The 14,362-nt window shown below is 46.0% G+C and overlaps 1 protein-coding gene across 5 annotated transcripts in view; it reads right to left on the reverse strand.

The window, feature by feature from the left end:
- TBC1D24 (TBC1 domain family member 24) overlaps nucleotides 1-6,253 on the reverse strand; it is a 36,438-nt gene extending 30,185 nt beyond the window's left edge. For 2 of the 5 annotated variants that reach the window (XM_066560796.1, XM_066560794.1), the window contains exon 1: nucleotides 6,039-6,253. The gene's annotated coding sequence lies outside the window, so the exon portion shown is untranslated. Of the gene's footprint in view, nucleotides 1-5,048; nucleotides 5,697-6,038 lie in introns of those variants that run through there. The other 3 variants (XM_066560795.1, XM_066560793.1, XM_066560799.1) reach the window with 2 other exon arrangements.
- Between the last annotated feature and the right edge of the window lie 8,109 nt (nucleotides 6,254-14,362).

Here is a 14,362-nt window from a genome sequence, read left to right on the forward strand (position 1 = left end):
CAGGAACATGTACTTTACAGGTACATGCAGCCATGTGTTATTTCTTTAAATTTAGAGTTTCTTCAGGTCCAGAACAGCAGTTCACAGCATGAATGGAAACACAGGTATATTTTCACAAGCAGAAGACACAATCTGAAATACCAGGAAAGGGCATCACTAGGAGAGATGTTTGCCAAGAAGCCTTTCCCAGTGCATGGCAATATATTGTATATATATACAATATACCAAATACATATGGTCATTTTTAAAAACTAATGCTCAGAATAATTTTCCCCCCAATATTCAAAAACACACCCACACAGATGACTGCTGGACATTCTCTCTTGAGAAAGGTTCAAAATATGAATGGTGTCATTTAAAGTCTGTTAAGGAAACCAGCCAAGGTCCCAATTCCCCATATCATCTTTAAAACAGAACAAAAAGACAATTTAGTAAAAAAAAAATTCAAGTATCTGTGTGGATACTTCTGCCAGTTTAATTCTTCTGTAAAATTAACTGATAATACATGTTTATAGTGGTTTAAGATCTCCTCAGTGCAACAACACAGGAACATATAAAGCCTTGAGGGGCAGTGTTGGAGAGCTTAAGGGGTACCTAAATTGGGAAGGGTGTGGATGCAGCCGTAACCCTGGTGTAATGGAGCACACAAATCCTTAACCATGCTGAGCATATGGAAATCACTACACACACTTCTTGTATGTGTAGTAAACAAATGGAGATGTACACTTCATTCCTGCCAACAGTTATCCCCACAACGTTTTTATTCCAGGGGAGATCTGTGCTCCCATAACTTCAGCCAGCAGCTAAAAACAGGGAAGGGAAACCTTATTATCTCAGACTATTTCATGATTGTATACATTAAGTATAAGGGCACAGCAGTTTTCTCTTGGAAAGCAAAAGCCAATTTACAGTAAGATGAGCCTATAAAAAAGAGTTAAAGCTGTCATTTTAGTCAGAATTTAATTTTTTTGCAGCCCTGCAAAACCCTACAGATTTTTTTCCTTTCTTCTGACCTTGCTCAGAAGAAGAGCTTCAATAATTTGGTATGCCCTGTAATGGACTACCCTTTCCTGAAATCAAGTGTAGATTACCCTACACAGGGGAGATATTCAGACACCTACTACACTTTAGAAGTAAAGGAGAACCTAAGCTCAGCCAAAAGCTCCATTTCAGGGAACTGGAACAACACATTGCTTTATCTTGGTACTTATTTCTGTCATCTTTCTAAACTTATGCTCAATTAAAATAATAGCAACAAACACTCCTGTGTAGCAGCAAAGGTACAGAAACAGCACCACGTAATGAAAAACTGATGAGTGTGAAATCCCACACTAGTCCTGCATTACTTTGATTGTGATTTCAAAATGACAACAGACGGGTTGCAAAGTTTATAATCTTACTATTAGTGCATACTATACTGCTAATCTTCTAGTCTTTCTGGGGAGAGAACTTTGGGTGACTGGCCCTGTCATAGAGTTCAGAATCCAGGGCACAGGTTTTACAGGAAGCTTTGCTGTTGAGGGTGCTCTGTACCCATGTGCTGGCTCTGAGCAAACTTGAAGAGATTTAACACATGTGACACACTGTTGGGGAAGATGAAACAGGAAAGCCTTATAAATATGATTGTCTGGCAAAAGATTTTGAGAATATAGAAACTATAAGTGAGATTGAAATAAAAGCAAGCTTTGAGACATCTTAGTTACTGAACAACTGGAAAACAATGGTGTGGCTGGCTGAAGGTGATCCCCTTTTGATGGAACAACACCCTCTGCTTGCAGACAGGCCCAGGGGTCAGAGCAGACCCTACAGCTTGGCAGAAGGGGCCCAAAGAGGAGTTTATAGGGTTTAAAAAGTAACACAGTATGGTAATGTAATGATTCTTATAGGCTGTATGTAAATGCTATAGGATTTGTATATTGTACTAGATTGGTTAGTGAGAATCAGAATATTCAACACAGAAGATTTATTGTATTGTAATGGGAACCTCGCTCTCTTACCCTCTCATCCTCTCTACCCCTCTCTTCTCTTGGGCCTGCTCTGAGCTGTGGCTGGCCCTGCCCCCAGGCCCTTTGCAATAAACCCCAAGTTCCAAGACCTGGCTTCAGAGATCTCTGTCTCCGTCCTACCGCCCGACGCTCCCACAACACACCTACTTCTCTCTCCAGTGGCACTGTACTGGCCAATGGATTCCAAGTCTCTCACCTGGAGGATCCAGGCATATTGAAATGTAAACCAGAAGCAGAATCCTGTCTCCACATCCAGATTAGAAAACAAACATTTTCTTTATAGAATGAAGATATTACAAAACAAAACTATTAAACAAAAAGAATCCCAAAACTCCTCTGCCACTCAGACTGAAGTGCTTTTATTAACCCTTATCTTAGAACTTGTGACTGTACAGATCTTCTTATAACTTACTACCTTCTGTTTGGTCTGTTTGTGAGGTGAAAAATAATCTGTAAAAACTAGACTGTTTTTTCAACAGTGCACTGGGCAACACTGATATGCATCAGGTGCACCACTGACCTCCACACCTTAAAAAAAAAGTTATCTGCATGCATAGCTTCCAACCTACATTCCTAAAACTGTGCTATAGAAAACAAGGTGACAAACACCCTCACCAAAGAGAACAGCTAAATAACCACATTATTAAAGTGCTTGCAGCATCAACAACTCATTTCAGTCTCTAAAATTACAAGCAGGATTACTACTTGTGGCAGCTGTGTCACAAATACTTTTAGCCCCCCCTATTCTCTACAGGATGTACAAAGTCTACATTAAATAGGCAATCTCTGGAAAGTGCCTCTCTTCCAGGGACTAATAGGTACTTCCTGCACAGGTACATGATTTTGGAATTCCAGCTCTGCAGTGTTTGAATCACCAGTTCTGAAACAAACCCAACTATACTCTGATGATATGCAGTGGACAATGGGGTTAGAACAGCTGATTCGCTGAGAGTTGGTATCTGGCCCTTGTCCTATTAAGTAGAAAAATTCAAACTAATCTGAATGTTATTTTTCTTTTCAAACTGTTGATAGTCAGTGTAGCAGATTTGGCAATAACAGTACAAGTTTTCTGAAACACAGTCACTACACTTGTACTTGTGGACGATTTATTTCTCCTTTAAGTTGTTTTCCCCATAAAAAATAACAAAATAATGAAGTGAATTTTGGCAGCTACACCTGAGTTACACTTATTTGACACCATAATCAGGAGAGGGAGAAAGGATTTTACACTGACAAAGAGTAAGTTTAGATTAGATACTGGGAAGAAATTCTTTTCTGTGAGGGTGTTGAGGCCTTGGCAGTCACAGAGAAGCTGGAATCCTTGCTCCTGGATCCCTGGAAGTGTCCAAGGCCAGGCTGGATGGAGCAACCTGGGACAGTGGAAGGTATCCCTGGACATGGCAGGGGGTGTAATAAGATGGGCCTTAAGGGCTGTTCCAAGCCAAACCACTCTGTGGTTCTGTGGTGATGTAGCTGCCTACACCTCAAGCAACATTCAGCACACTCCTTAACGCAGACATTGGCAGTCGCCTAGATATCTCCTGAGTCTCCTTCACAAGACAGTGGGAATCAACAGCTCATGGTCTTTTGCAACATTTCTGAAAGTTCAGGCAATTGTTCTCTAACTGCAGAAGTTTAAGCAGGAGGAGAAAAAATGAGTTCTGTTAAAGCCTAAGAGTATGAACACCACAGATACAAGCACTTTCATTAACGTCAGGGATTTTAAAACATTCCAGTCCAGAACAGGACCTCACCAGCACATATTCCCACCAACACATGTGGACTCCAAGCCAGTCAGTCATTAATTATAGTGCAATAAGACCTATTTTTGTATCAGGTGACTGGTCAAGTACCAAAGCAGGAAATAGCTCAAGAACACCATTTCTGCAACAAAACCTACTGCATCCGCCAACACACTCCATTCAATTGTGTCAGACTATTGCAAATAAACCTGAAAATAAAGGCATCCCCAAACAAATTTGAGAAAAATTGTAGTTCTTTAATCCTAATTCAAGGCTGTAGAGACAGAATAAAAGGAGCTACTTTTCTTTCAGACCAGTAACACAGTTTATCAATTTTGAGTGGTAACACAGACTCATCTGTGCTTGAGCATGCAGCCACACAGCCCAACAGCAGCAGCTCCAGCTGCCTCTCCAACCTAACAGGGAAGGCAGGGGGAATTCTGCAGAGCCAGAACAACAGCAAGGACCTAAGTTATGGTATGTTACCAATAATGTGCTTGTCCCTGGCTGTATGTCTCTTCAGCACTAAAGCAAAGGCACTTACAACCTAAACAAATGCCAGACAATGCAGACAACACAAGCCAACAATAATGCCTAAACAATGCATTATCAGACTGCAATAACCTTGGTATTGGAGATGGTGAGACACCCATGCAGTGTGGACTGCTTTGCTTGCCTTAAAAATACAGACAGTTATTTTAGTACAGGGATAGCTTCTTTTCCCATTTTTCTTTACAGTCCAAATAACAGGGGGATCAGAGGATGGAGGCCCTTAAAGATTTCAGATTAACAGAACAAATAAGTGAATACAACCAAAGGGAGAAAACAAAGATCAAAAAAAAAAAAGGAGTGAGCTGGGAAGAGCAGAGGTACTTAAATATGTGATGGATCCACAAACAGCCTGCTAGAAACATTTACTTGGCAGCACTTAATCATTAACAGCAAAAAAACCCAAAAGCCCCAAACAAACAAACTCCCCAGAAACAAAGAACAAAACAAAAACCACAAACCCCCCCCACCACTAAAAAATCTCAAACAAAACAAAACAACAACCCCCTCAAAACAAACAAACAAACAACAAATAAACAAACCCAAAGAAAAACAGGGAGAAAGCTGTTTTTCTTTGAGTTAAAATTTCTGGCCATGGGAACACCTGCAAACTTTCAAATATTAATGACAGAAAAGACTTTCAGTACAAAGATTCCCAACAGCTAATTATTGTTCAATACTATCCACAGCTGTTTTGAAAATTACAAAGGATATAAGTATCATGTATTGCTTGGAAGGAACAAAAAGTTACCATTAAACGTTGCTGGAATCCTTGAACTTGAGTTATCATTGTTGTTCTTGAGTAACCACCTTGGAGAAGTCTTTTGCAACAGTCTAACAGCTAGTGATTACAGAGAGAAGGAAATTCCAACACCAGGGAATTCCCTGTTCTGGTAATACAGTGCCCTAGATACGATCCATATTATTTCTATGCTCTGGGTACTCCTGTATGCTCTGAAAATCCTACTGGGATTTCCTCTAAGCCAGAAAAGCTTTCAGATGCTCCAGCTTCTTGTAGGAATTGGATATAAAAACACAAGGATTGAGATAATACAGTTCAAAGGAGAAGGTCTCACTGTCCTCTCTTCACAAGTCCACAGCACCTGAGAGGTGCCCTCCCTCCTGCTGCCCTGGGACCAGAATCAGCTGAGCATCAGCTGCATCCACCCGGCTATTGCTTGCTTGTTCACAGGCCCAGAGAGGCTGGGGAGCATTTTGGCAGGTTCCAGCCAGCACTCTAAATTTGGTGTTTGGTGGCTAACAGTGTGCCAGCCCAAATATTCCAGCAGCAATTTTCACTGAAGGATGGGCCGGAAAGACCAAGGTGAAAACAAACTCTCAACAAAATTCTACTTTCATTATAGAAATTTCAAAAACATTGAAGGCAGAGGCAGCAGAACACAAGTGCTAGGCTTAGAGAGCTCTCCCTGCCAAGATCCGCTGCCCCGCTGCGGGGGTGGGCTGGCAGAATAGGGGTAAACTGTGCGTGCCGGGGCGAGCGTCACCAGCGGGCAGAAGATCCTCAGGCATTGCCCGGCTCCTGAGGCTCACGCAAGCCATTCGAACATCTTCCAGCCCCTCCACACACCGAGCCAGCCCCAGGCGCAGCCCAGAGCCCCCACGGCCGGCTCGCCGCAGGGACCAGCGCCCGCTCTCCGGTCACCGACACCCCCGGAGGTTCCGCCCCGGATTCTGGAGCCCGCGGCCAGACACAGCGGCTGGGGCCGCGCTCGAGCCTCACCCGCAGCTGCTGCTTGGTCTCGCACGAGCACAGCCAGCGACCCGTGGCCCGGACACGGGGGCCTGACGAAGGCCGGTCTCGGAGCCGGCCCCCTCCGGCTCCCTCCCGGCCCCTCGCCGGAGGATGCTGCCGCGATGCTACCGCCCGACACCGAGTTCCATCCCTCTCAGTCGACTCCCGGAGCCACGCTCGCCCTCACCGCTCTCCGCCGCTCCGGGCCGCGTCCGGCGGGACCGGGGGCGCGAGCAGCCCCGCGCCTGCGCAGAGGGCGCGGCAGCGGTGGGACGGGCGCGCGCACGCGGTCCTGCCGGGCCGGGGCGGGCGGGCCCGCGCGGAGCGTCCGCGGCCCTGGGGCCGAGCGGGGCTGTGGTGAGGGAATGTGAGGGGCCGTGAGGGGCCGTGAGGGGCCGTGAGAGGCTGTGAGGGGCTGTGAGGGGCTGTGAGGGGTGGTGGGGGCCGTGAGGGGTGTGAGGGACTGTGACGAACTGTGAGGGACTGTGAGGGACTGTGACGGACTGTGAGGGGCTGTGAGGGGCTGTGAGGGGTGGTGAGGGGCTATGAGGGGCTGTGACGGACGGTGAGGGGCTGTGACGGACGGTGAGGGGGGCTCTGAGGGGCGATGGAGGGGCTGTGAGGGGCTGACGTAGGGGTGATGAGGGTGGCTTTGAGGGCTGATGAGAGCTTTGGAGGAACAGGAAGCTGTGAGGGGGGTGCAGGCCAAAATTTAGGGAGTGTGAGGGGTGACAGGGACTGTGAGGAGTGGTGGGTGTTAATGAGGGGCAGTGTGGAGCAGGCAGGGTGGTTGTGGCAGTGCTGTGATAAGAATATAGAAATTTGGTGGAAAAGAATCCCCTTGTTAGCCAGCTGGTCATTAGGGATCAGAGAGGGTGAGGGTAGCTGGGCTTAATCTCTTATTATAACTAGTTTGGTACTATAAGTGGTTGCGTTCAATAGGAACTTCCATGAGCACAGGTTCTCAAACAGGGCATGTTCAACACTGAGTCTGGTAATGTTAAATAAGAACTTTCACCATCACAGATTCATGAATAGTGTGGTTTATTGAAGCGGCAGAAATGCAAGGGGGAATGGAAAGGGAGAATAACTGTAAGGTAGTATGTTTTAATTAGATTTTCAGAAGAAATTCTTTACTCAGAGGATAGTGAAGCCCTGGCACAGGGTGCCCAGAGCAGCTGTGGCTGCCCCTGGATCCCTGGAAGTGTCCAAGGCCAGGCTGGACAGGGCTTGGGGCAGCCTGGGACAGTGGAAGGTGTCCTTGCCCATGGCAGGGGGTGGAACTGGATGAGCTCTAAAATCCCTTCCAACCCAAACCATTGTAAGATTCTATGAAATAATAGATTTGGAATTGCCCTGGATGGATAGACAGAGTTCAAACAGTAGCAGTAGTATAGTGTTAACTCAGGTAATAATAATCATAATCATTTTATGTAGAAGCTTACAATGAATGCTTGGGAGGAGGGAGAGGAGACTAGTAGCCCATCATCTGTTTCTGACGTCCTTTTGGGTCTTCCTCCTAACTAGGTGAAATTTTTACCCTCCTTATATACACCCCAATCTTATCCGCCTCCTCCTTCTTCACATATGGTATGATCTAAGCAGAGAGCAATGTAATACTGTAATATATATGAGACTAAGGTACTTAATGAAGGCAATTAGCATATGCAGGGTTTGTTGGGGTTTTTTTTGTGGTTTTTTTTTTTCGTTTTTTTTTGTTATGGTGTCCTTAGAAGTTCTGGTCATACAACTTTGTTCTCATTTGCTTCATTCTTCAGAGAGAGAGCAGGATCATGTCATCTCCACAGGACCTGCTCCTTCAGGGCCTTTCCTGAAGGACGTCAGCTATGCAGCTCTCCATCCACAGAGATAACACAGAGGGTACACAGCATACACTGTAGGTATTAAGCCTCAGCCCTTGCTTGGCTCCTTGGTCATCATCCCACAGAAAGCAGTGCTGCATGAGGAGAACTTGGGCTGTGCTTCTGCCCTGGGGCCTGGGAAAAGCTCAGTGCAGATGTTAGAAACAATTGCTGCCTTAGGAAAGCTTTAAAATCTGACTATTGTGCTCAGTAACAATATGCCAGTTTTTTTTTTTTTTTTCCAAAGCCTACAATGGCCAGGACAGAAATTGGTTCGTTTTAAGGATGAAGGATTTCCATAGTGTTTATTTGACTTGGCTTGGCAGCAATGCTCTGTTTACGACTGGATAAATAACTGCCACATTAAAGATTATTAACTAGCTATGCTTCATTGGCCAATAAAACACTAATCTTTTATATGGTGTTGTATATGTACACAGCTTGGTATGGCTGGATCTTGCCAAAGAGATAACAAATCCCTTACCTGGAAGTTTTACAATCTAAAGGAAACCACAAAGGACCACAAGGAAAGTACTAAACATGATAATGAAACATAAAATACACAGAGGACTTGGAGCCATTTGCAGCTGCATTTTAAACAGGGTCTTAAGAGGGTGTTTTATATTTACCTTAAAGCTCCTGAGCAGAGAGGCAAGATAAAATCCTAGGTTTTGGTTGGAAGAGACCTCAAAGCCCATCCAGTCCCACCCTGTGCTGTGGGCAGGGACATCTTCCATTAAACCAGATTGCTCCAAGCCCTGCCCAGCCTGGTCTTGAACACTCCCAGGGATGGAGCAGCCACAGCTTCTCTGGGCAACCTGTGCCAGTGCCTCATCACCCTCACTGAATAAACCTTTTCCTAATACCTGGTCTAAATCTCTCCTCTTTCAGTTTAAAACCATCCCCCCTTTTCCTGTCACTACTGGCCCTGCTGAAAAGCCTGTCCTCATCTTTCTTGCAGACCCCTGAAGTTAAGTCCTGAAGACAGACACAGCAGCCACTGTGCTGTGACAATTGGTCAGTGGGGTCTTGGGCTGTGCTGTACCCTCTGCTGGTGGCCAGGCAGGGCAGTCCCACTTCTCCAAAGCAGGCCTAAGCTCCAAACTGGGGGAAGCAGTAAGCAGTCCTTGCAATGTGCTTCCTTTAAGACTTGTGACTGGCCAATCTGTGGACAGCAATGGACTCATGTCATGGAGCATGAGAGCCATTTCCAGAAGCTGTGATGAGAAATCATTTGTTTATCCAAATATAAATTGGAATATAATACATTATTTTATATTCACTTGTGTTTAATTCTGCAGGGCCCTAGAGGACATTCCACACATGTAAAGCATTATGTTCCTTGTGCTAAATGAAGCTGAGCTAGCAAGGAAAGCAGGTTTAAAAGAGGATGAAAGTAGATGGAGAGGTGTGAGGACAGAGATAAGTGTGGGCAGCATTTTGTAGGAGGATGGAAAACTTTCATCTGTCTTCAGTATTTATAGATCCTTTCACTGTAATATGTGAGACATGTATTTTGCATACTTGGGCTCATGGTGCCCCTCTGAGGTAAAACAGCACTGGTATTCTCACGTCCCTCCCAGGAAACTGCGGCAGACGCAATGTGTTCACATGGGGAAAAAGAAGCTGGAGCTTGACAGGCTTTGGAAAAGCAGGAGCAGGCACAGGGAGAGGGACCAGACTCAGAGTTTCTCTCCTGAAATGTGACCCATTATTGGAGCTGAACATACTGTTTAGCCAGACAGCTGTTCTCAGTGTTCCGAAAGTAGGAAAGCTCTCTCCGAACTTCTGTCCTGATGCACAGTGATGCCTTATTGAGAGATAATTTAGGAGTATAATGGTGACTAAAGCTTCTGCATTGCCTGGTGTTTTTACCTAATTCTGGTACTCTGGGTGCAGTAGGGGGATAGAGTTCAAGGAGGCAGAGATAAGATAAAGGGCACAGAGATAAGATCAATGTGGGGAAATCTTTCAGGAGAGGGGCCTGTGTGAATGCATGATAAAAGGAGACACAGTTTGTGGATTTATGGTGAAAATGGCAGGTGATACAGGTAGAATGGATGTGGAACTTTGGAGCCTGCGTGGCTATATGAATAATCTTCACCAACCTGTGTTCAGGCTGTTGGACTGTCTGTGGCTGTGAGAGAGAGGGTGAAGACCTTGCTTGAGTAGCTGGCTGATGGCTGGTGGAAAACATGTTTGAATGCATCCACTCCTCTTCCTGGAGGAAGATATTAATTGCTGGCAGCTTTACAGAAGCCAAGGAATGCCAAGGCTCTCTAAGTCCTAAACCCTGCAGTGGTTCAAATAAAGAGAAAGACCTGGTTAGCCCATGGGCATGGAGGGCAGTGAGTCTATGGAGGCTTTTGAGGGATGAAAGAAGGATCTTTGTTTATATCTAACTAGTTCCCAGAGTTTTGAAACACTTTCACATAGCATGAAATAAAGTAGTTCCGCAAGTGCAGTGTTGGGTGAAGCCTGTGGCCTTTGGGCTTGTGCCTTGATGGTGGCTTCTCTCTGTGTTCTCCGAAGAACAAGTGAGCTCATACTGAACCATTCCTTTATGTGGGAATGCTATTCCCCCTGAACATACATTTTCCAGAACCTACAGGAACAGAAATTTCTCTGCTATGTACAGTTGTATATCTCACATTTTCTTATTAAACCAGGCTGGAGTTATAGACTAGGCACTGGATGTAATGGAGGCTTTTTGACAGAGGCAGTGGAGGGACTGGAAAGCTGGATTGGGAAACATGAAAGCAAGAAAAGAAAAGCAAGTGAGGAATGGCTAAGTGGATGAAATTATCCATCTCATGACATTTATCCTCATGTGTGTCCAACAGCCTTGGAGAGGAGATTTGCACTGGTAAGGTGGGCAGAGGAGCAGCTGGAGAATCATCAGAGAATGCCAGGAAGTACAGAATGGTCTTAGGCCAAAACCTAAGCTGGGCTAGTAAAACAGTGGCTTTGCTGGTCCCACAGCAATGGGATTTGCCCTGGGTTGCTTGCATGGGAAGCTGATAAGCCTCGGCAAAGTCTGACCTCCTGTGGGTAAAACTGGGAATTACTATGGGATAATTAAGCAAATCTTTTTCCTATCACGTGCCAGCATCTTAATGAGAGATTTGCTCAGTGGTGTGGATCACTTCTCTTCCACTTCCAGCAGCCAGACGTGGTTCTTCCCCTCTAGATGAGCTGCTGATGTTACTCCTGGCAATGAAGGTGAGGCCAATGGTCCCAAAACTGGGAGAGTGCTGGTGGATTTTTTAGTGACACAAAAGGAATGTGGTCATGAAGGCAGCCAAGCATTTCTCTGTCACTGCAACAAGTACTCCGTGGACACTGTGTTTTCCATTTGGTTGGATGGGTTGCAGCCAGCTTTCCCTGTTTCTTTGTCCCTTCCCCACATATGGCAGCTCCTGCCTTTTAGGGGTGACATTAGTCACGTTGTACCATGAATGTGAAAGGTCATCTTCTGGTACTGGGTGATCCTCTTGGTGTGGAGAGGGGATTTGTGAGAAAGGAATTAGCAGTTTCCCTTTAGGATGACTTTAATCCCCCTCCTCCATGAGGAGACTGCAGTGATGTGTAGTACATTCCCAGCATATTGCACCAGGTATTCCAGAATGGGATGTTGCTTGTTAGGATCCAGCTTTGGCTGCAGGTGCTGCTGTGGTGTTCCACACCTGGTAGGATCCAGTCCACAGAGATTCCTCTGGCTATTGGGCATGTTTGGAACACTCTTACCCACTCTTGACTCTGGAGGACGAGAGTTCATTGCAGAAGGATCTTGCACATGACAGTTTTCCTCCCCTTGTATGGTGCCTGCCTGATGACCTGTGGGATCTTAGGGAATGACTCATAATCCAAGGGCTTTTCCTGGGAAAGTGGTTCTGAAGGAGTTTGGTTTATTCCAAGTGCAGGTGTATCTTATAAGCACCACAGACTGTTGGTCAGTCACATGCTACAGACATGGATAGATAACTAAACGTTGTTTAATTTATGCCCTGCACTGTCTTTGATGTTGGCTTGATCCCTTTCTTTCCCCTGCACTCCGCTGCACCAGCTCAAACATAGCACTGCCTTTTTGCAGGAGGCTCATTGGCTTTCATCGGGCAAAGCAGGAACTTTTTTTTGGAACTGGCATCCCTCATGGTATTATGTTTCTGTCTGGGCTGCTGGCTTTGGGTCTTCAGGGTCTCTGGTGCATTCACCTCATAGTGTGATTGAGCTGCAGCAGTGAGGGACCTGCAGAGTTCACAGCAAAGGTGGCTGGACAAGTAAGTTCAAAACCAGGCTGTGATCCCATGGATTTACTTTTTAGAGACCTGAGAATAGGCTGAACCTCCCTGGGTGAAGGATAAGAGAGTATGGTGCCCAGATAGCCTCTGCCTGGAGAGGGATACTTTCTGTCCCAGCCAAACAGCCAGGGCAGGCTTAGCTCTCAAGGGGGCTTTACACCAAAATCCATGGCACTGGGTGCTCTCAGGCCTGCCTGTGTTCTCCTCTAAGGCAAAGTAGAACCTTCAATTAGTGTTTCCAGAAGGTGTGAAGTAGAGCTGGAGGAAAAGCAGGCTTGGTGGTGCTCTGGCCCAGGCCTGGTCCTTGCAGCCTTCATACCTGTGCCGGAGCATGAATTGCTACTCTGTGCTGGTGCCCCTCACCCCTCTGCAACTCTGTTTTCATTAGTGTGTGCTCTTTGGTTAAGGACCCTTCTCACTTCCAGCTGAATAAACACTTTCCATCGCGTGTAAAATCCAGCTTGGTGCTAATAGGCGTCTCCCCCACTTTCCTCCCTCCCCTTTACCACCTTTTCTGCAGTTGGCAGGACAAAAAAGTGTCGCTATTACCTGACTTATTATCAGCACGGGACTGTAATTTATGACATATGCTTGGGAGAGTGCCACGCTGAAAACATTTATGGCCCTCTTTGAGTCCTGCGGGGTGGTGGGGAGAGCAATGGCTGTGGAGGGGAAGCCAGTTGTTCCACCCATGCCAAATACAGCACAGTCCAAAGGCTTCCTCTGCCTTCTGACAGCGGCACTGTGGGCAGTAGGCTCAGCTCTCTGCTCTGATGTCAGTGGGTTGAGAGACACCAGTGCCCAGAACAGATGCAAGATTTTTCTCTTCTTAGGAAACACACAGTTTCTCCCTTGGGAAATTTATTGAATTCCCTATCTTTATTGCTTTTAGTCCTGTACAATCTTACCCCTCAGGCAGGATCTCAGAACCTGCCATCCTTGTGTTCCTCATACAAGTGTCAGCTCCTCTTTTCTCCCCTGGCTACAAGTCCCTGTTCTCTCATGGGAGGGTCTGCAGCAGCTGCCCTATCTGCAGCAGGTCAAGCACAGGAGCTGTGAAAAGCAGGCATTACAGCAGGACAGCTGCCCTCCAGCAACCAGATTCATGCTCTGTCTGAAGGAAGCAACCTGATTGTTTAGTTCTCTGTGTCTGGATTTGAGCTGAAAGTGTGGTGTGGAGAGAAGGGGGCAAATGAATTGTCATTGCTGTAGGTGGGCTAGATTTGAATAGCAATATAAAGGGCAAAGGAAAGTCCTGGCAGCAGTGACTTTTTTCAGTGACTGAAGAGAGACTTATGAGAAATGAGACTTTATATCCCAGTCTTGAGATGAGTAGTATAGAAATTTGGCATGGGAAAGAATTTTTTGCACTGGGCTATTTGCTGATAACTGAAAAGTTAATGTTGACTGTTGGGCTCCTCTCAGGAAAACACCACTGTTCATCTTTCAGAGGTATTTGGAGCTTGGCTGTCTGGTCTGTCCACTTGTTGTGTTTCAAAGGATGGGAGCAGAGATCATCCAAAACATTTCCCAGTTTCAGGAGCACACTTTCCCTGAAGCTGCTCAGTTAGAAGGAACATTTGCTTGGCCTGCAGTGAGGCAGGCTCTCTGTACACTGTGGGGAAGGATCACATGGCAGTTTGTCCTCTTTCTTTGGTTCAGGCTTTGCCAGCTTCTGGGTGAGAAGTAGGTCTCTGCAGCCCTCTGCTTCAACAGTGCCATGTGTGCATTCATGTAAAGGAGACGTTCTGGCTGGGCTCGAGTCCTGGATGCTCTCTGCTGCTTGCTGTCTGAAGGTTTGCAAGATAAAGCCTTGAGAGCTGGGTGACATAAGGAGATGTGTGAAGCCCACAATGCCAAGCTAATGCTGCTTCCAGAGTCGTCATCTCTAGCTGCTGTTATTTCTGGATATCTTGTCCAAAGGGTCTCAAGGCTGAAGGTTTGGTCTGGGAGAATGCCTTGAGCTGGAGTTGCTTCATTCCTGCTGTGGTTGGACAGAATGTGTGTTTTGGATGGCATTTATTTCCCCAAACAGCAGCTGTGTAGAAGTTTGCCATCTGGTGTAATTTTGTCCTCTGAGTTCCATCTGTCCTGTGCAGTGGGGAGAGACTGAAGCCTCCCGTGAATGAATCAGCTCATTTTGTCTTAA

Source organism: Molothrus aeneus, chromosome 16, assembly GCF_037042795.1.
Source record: "Molothrus aeneus isolate 106 chromosome 16, BPBGC_Maene_1.0, whole genome shotgun sequence".
Lineage (NCBI taxonomy): Eukaryota > Metazoa > Chordata > Aves > Passeriformes > Icteridae > Molothrus > Molothrus aeneus.